The 6000-nt window shown below is 45.2% G+C and overlaps 1 protein-coding gene across 1 annotated transcript in view; it reads right to left on the bottom strand.

The window, feature by feature from the left end:
* The window catches only part of MLLT10 (myeloid/lymphoid or mixed-lineage leukemia; translocated to, 10), a 187414-nt gene that overhangs the window by 161201 nt on the left and 20213 nt on the right, over positions 1–6000 (bottom strand). The window lies entirely within an intron of this gene.

Below are 6000 nucleotides of genomic sequence, written 5' to 3' on the forward strand. Positions count from 1 at the left end.
TTAAATTCCTCGTTTTCTAGTGGGTCCCCGCAGCACTCTTCCCTCGCCCCCTGCATGGGTGCCTCCATCGGCTAACGGAGGCGCTCGTGCCCGCAGTGGTTGTGTGCGTCCATAGACACACACACAGCCCTGTGGCAGGCCACGCCCCTTCTTTCTGACCAACACTTTGATTGATGCCAGAAGGAGCCTATAGCCATTAGTATTCTCCCCCTGCAAACAGGAAGTACAGGGAACGGAGGATCACTTCAGGGAACAGGCGGCGGGGACGAGCATCGCTGACAGGTAAGTGTGGGAGGTGATGGAGGGTGACTGGGGGGGAGGGCCGGGGGAGTAAAAGGTTCTGGGCAGTTTTTACCCTAATGCAGAGAATGCATTAAGGTAAAAAACACCCAGACCTTAATACTACTTTAATCTAGTTATCGTCAATGGAGCTGGCTCCTAGAAAAAATAATCCTGTTGGTTCCTGGGATTGGACAGACTGGCTCCTGAACTCCATATGAATTTGTCCACCCCCTGACATCACTTTGTCGTATCTATGCTCCCCAATATTTCGTCCATTCTGCCATTATGGAAAGTGTAATGTGTTAATGTGACACCATCATTTGGTCATTTTTGGGACATCTACTCACCGGAATCCCCTAGTGATATCAGCATCTCATTTGACCTGCCAGCAGCCATACAAAATTAAACTCTCTCTGTTTGAAGTTGACCTTATAATAATCTAAATCGAATTGCCACCTCGGAAACAGCAGATCTTCAAATTCGGAAACCCATTCCCAGCAGATATGGAAACAAAATACTGCTATAATGACATCATCTCTTGCAGATCAAAGCACAAATTCCCTTCGTCTACAGGTTAACTTTTTAATACCGCACAGTTCAAATCACTATGTAAATCAGATTCAACGTATGCTCGGCTGTTTGAGATTACCAGCCATGTCTGCTCTACATGCTGGACCGCATCCAAGACTCTTGAGCCTTAATATATGACTCTAGTTTGAGTTTCATAGTTAGAGAGGGGGGAAAAAAATAACTATATATACTTTGAACTTATTCGCAATATAAAAGTAGACACAGCCAACACATGTTCAGTTTTAACCAAAAGGAAACAATATGCAATTTCATCCCCGAGACTGGCCTAGACCGGCGAAAATTTCTGTACTTTCCGAGCTAAAATTGAATTTGGTACCCCGGTGTTTGCTTTCGGCTATAAATGTCCATTTCTCCTGCTGGGAAAGATTCCACGATTGTAGCAATAAACTACATAAAGAAAAGTAGGGAGTGCTGGGATGCAGCATTTATGGTACGACGAGGCCTGGATGGACAATTCTTGCAAAAATCTTATGCCAGAGATCATTTTGTTTGCGGCACATTATGACCGACATCAGCTGCTACCCGGGAGATTTGCAGGTGAGCAATTGAGCATTCACTCTACCACCAAAGCTGAAATGTATTCCTGCAGAAAGAATCAGCAATTAACGTAGATCTAAAGTCATGTAGATGTGCGCCCCATATGTGTAATACAATAGAGCCACGTCTAGCCTTACAGGAGAACTATGAGGTGAGTGATTTTCACTCAGCCTCATAGTTCGAGCCGACGTGTGACAATGAAACTGTCACACGTCGGCTCTATAGATCGGGAAGTGAGCCCTGACTGGCGGAACAGACGGGGGAGGGGGCGGGTACAGTTAACTCTGCCTCTAGATAGGCAGAGCCAGCTGTCAATCACGCAGGTGGGTTGATCTCGACAGTAATGTCGGGACCCATCCCGGCTGCAGCGGTCTCAGTATACCGCGCGCTGTAGCTCACGGTATACTGAGCTGCGTGACCCTTAGGAGAACTATGGGGGGAAAAAAACTTACCCCCATAGTTCTCATTTAAAGTGTGTTTCCACTTTTGTAGCCAAATTGGGGTAACACCGACTTTACTATATTTCTCATATGTTCCCAAAACAAATAGCATGACATTAAATTAAAGACCAGGGTGTTAAACCCCCTTCCTGTCCCAATCAGCTTCTCTCTTTCATTTTTGAATTTTAACTGTGCCAACTGAAGAGAGAAGCTGATTGGTTGCCATGCACAGCTGCTCCAGATTCTTTCTGCTGCAGTTTTGATAAATTCCCCCCACTGTAGGATAATGGGGAGGAGCTCAGTCTGTCTCAAGTCTTTCTATTAGAGCAGTCAGTTTGCCGTTACTAAAATTGAGAGAAGTGCATACAAAGGCCTCCTAAATGAAGATATCTAAAGGGTAAGAACTAGATTTTTATCATTTTCAGATATGCTGTGTGAATAGGAACACAAACAAAACACATAGTGGGGACTGCAAAAGTGGAAATGCACTTTAAGGACTAGTTGATCTTCAACCAAAAACCTTGGAAGTGAGAAACTTCGCACTCATCTTTACGAGACCGCGGCATCATACAACAGTCATGGGATTTGAGGCCTATGTCGTCTGTCACTAACATTTAAACATAATTTCACAGAGCAGCATTTCAAATCTAACAAAGGAAGTTGCAGGCCAACAAAAGCTTAAAAGGAGAACTATGGGGTTCTATCTTTTTTTTATGAATGCATTCCTTAGGCTAAATAAGTAAATAATGTAATTTACTCTAATTAGCCAAAATGCACAGTAAGGCTGTAAAACCTTATTTTAGGTGGTGGGCGGGGCTAAGCGCCGCAATGAGAAGACATCCCAACGTATCTGACGGGATCCTCCCCACTGATGACTGACAGTGATTCTTGAGAGCTCTCTCCTTACCTGCACGTTCCCGTGTGCCAGCTCCTTACCCCCTCTCTCTCTCTCTCTCTCTTTCTCTCCCTGCCGACACTGACATACCAAAATGATCGTGGATCGCTGATGACAGAGGGGAAGGAGCTCTCTCTCTCGCTCTTCAGCATTTACTACAAATCGGAAAGTCCATATATGGTAAATGATGTCACTGGAGATCCCTGCTCATCGGATCCGATGAGCAGGGATCTCCAATGACATAAGGCTGTAAAACCTTATTTTAGGTGGTGGGCGGGGCTAAGCACAGCAATGAGAAGACATCACACATTGTAGCATTAAGACCTCATGCAAGAGCAACCTCTTATGCGTTTTACCACTTGGGATTAGCTCTGGTTCACACCTAGGAGTTTTTGAGCAGTTCGAAAAGTGCCCAACACAAGAAATCCCATGATGTTCAATGGCCGTGGTTCACACCTGAGCAGGAAAACGCCAGAAAAGATACAGGAGCTTCTTTGGGCAGTTAAAACTGCTTTTCCTCCCCATAGACTTCATTGGAAATGCCCAAAAACGCGCAACAGACGCATGTTGCACATTTTCGTGAGCGTTTTTGCACGTTTACACGCCCGTTCAATGGTTTCTGAGTTGCCAATCAAAACGCGTGTCTTCATGTACGTGCGTTAAAACGCGCATACAAATGTGTACAACACGCATAAACACGCAAATAATCGCATGCTGCTAACGCGCACATGCGCAAAAGTGTTGTCACCTAGTTGTGAAACAGGGCTCACTCATGACTTCTATTAGTAACCCCAGGCGGTGAAATGGGCAAGAGGTTAATGTATCCCATTACACAAATCCATGTGCAGAATCAGCTCATAGGCAACTGTGCATGCAGTACAATGAGGGCCCATGTCCAGCTAGGAGCTTTACATATGCTTTTCCCACACCCGAAGCGCATGGAGGGCTCAGTACAATTGTTTTCATGGATTTTCATTTTGTGTGCTAAAAATAAAATCTTGCTCGATGCAATTCATGTGCTATTTTGAACAGATCTCAGATTCCAGAGGGCAGAATGGTAGCACATGTAATATGCAAAATACACGTGTTCTTTGGTCTTTTTAAAAGGGAACTCGTCACAACTAAGCATATGCAAGGAGCCGCTTTTTAGGTCATGCAGCAGCTTTAACTGCTCTTCGTTATGCCCGAATGGCAAGTAATTTTGAACGCTTTAAAGAGACCTTATATGGCCAGACAAACCAAATATTCCCATACGATATGTAAATTTTACGTGCCAAACTAGCTGCTAACAAGACATGTACCTGATATCACACTGGGGAAAATACAATTCACATTTTACCCTCAATTCAATATTGAAGGGGCATTTTTGAACATCTGAAACTTAATGGTTTTCCATTCTACTTGATACTATACTGGAATAAAATAGTGTCTGGACAATGAATCCATTGGTGTGGTGCTTCAATCTTAGATCTCCTGATATACACTACAAACCAAGGAAACTATGGAAATCCTCAGGGGTGTAGAAGCTGCCGGCCCGGCAACCAGACAACCTGTGCCAACACCATTAATACTATTGGATAGCAATACCAATAGGACAACCATAGAGTCAGGACGTCATCAGAAGAGGACCTTCACTTGCTCCAATGCACGGGTCCAGGGTAATTTCCAACCAGATGCATGTGCACCCACATTTCTGCAGAGCATTCTAATTTACGCGAACACGCTAATCCCCAAGAGCACGCAGGTGAAAAGACAAGCACACATTTCCAGGTTTGGTGCCAGATTGCCTATTTAAGCAACAGAGCCAAGCTAGGAAGTCACTGGATGGTCTTCAGCTGTTACCCTGTGACCCTAACCTCTACCAGCCCCTGTGAGCTGCTTACCTGCGGCTAACTCATTTTGCCCCTGGACCCATCTCTGCTCTGATCTCTTGTAGTGGCCCCGCATGCTTCTGACTTCATCTTGGTTTTCCCACCAATTGCTGACTCGGCTAATTCCGACTCTTCTGTGACCTTGGCCTGCCTCTTGACCCCAAAACTGCCTCTGCAGACGTCCTATTGTGGCCTTGGCCTGCCTCTTCACCTCAGCACTGCCTCTGCAGACTTCCTGGTGTGGCCTTGGCCTGCCTCTTGACCCCAACACTGCCTCTGCAGTCTTCCTGTTGTGGCCTTGGCCTGCCTCTTGACCCCAACACTGCCTCTGCAGACGTCCTGGTGTGGCTTTGGCCGGTCTTTTGATAAGGACTCAGCCTTATGCCTGTGATTGCTACACTTGATTTGGCAGGCCTGCCTGAAATATTTGTATTCATTTGATACTGAAACACAGAAAGTTAAATTAAATCTCCCAGAACTTCCACAAAGACAGGAGCAGAGCTGGGAATGACATAGGGGAGACCTCATTCTTGGAGTATACAAGTCACATAGGAAGCCAGGGACATACACAAACCCACCATGCTTCATCCAATATCACTTTTGCCCCCCTACCTTTCCTGAGCCTTTTTTGGTGTCCGGATATCCCGGGACATAGGATCTGTTGCCCTATCCTATCTGTGTGTTTTTTGCACAATTTGTTTTTTTTGTGCCATCTATTATGTTGATTGCCCCGTTTTGTACGCATCCATTCAGGATCTCTGTATAATTTTAATAGCAGACCTGAATGAATGACATATGGAAACGTACTGGCTGCTACGAGCAACAAGACATTATCCTATTACCAGTCTTCTACATCAACCCCTTCTGTGCTATGGTGCTGAATGACAGTTTGGCTCTCTAAAGCTCACTGCTCCACAGGCTGAACAGCTAGTGTTGCCATGGAAACATACGCACAGTATGGAGGATTAAAAGACTACAAGCCTAACATTTCCGAAATTCACTAAAACCTTAACGTGAAACTTCAGGTAATAATTAAGAAAGGGCCACCAGACATAGCATGCCTCTTCTGCAATAAGGAGTCTTACCTGCCTGTTCACCTTCTCATTGACAATGTACACAGAGTTGCGCATGCGCAGCTCAGTGTACAGTTTCAGCATTTGCTGAGATAAATGAACTCCTGTGCATGTGTCTGAGATGCATCATCTCAGCACGGCCAATCAAGATGACCAAAGATCCAGAAGACGACTGCACGAGGCAAGAGCGCTCGTGGACATTGCATCGCTGAAGGGAAGAGAGCACGGTTCCACTTTAATTACAGTTCCATATTGGTACACGCACGCCGGGTTTAGAGTGAATATCTGCTTTATTATAAATAGACTATGGG

Source organism: Nanorana parkeri, unplaced genomic scaffold, assembly GCF_000935625.1.
Source record: "Nanorana parkeri isolate BGI_ZX_2015 unplaced genomic scaffold, ASM93562v1 scaffold23, whole genome shotgun sequence".
Lineage (NCBI taxonomy): Eukaryota > Metazoa > Chordata > Amphibia > Anura > Dicroglossidae > Nanorana > Nanorana parkeri.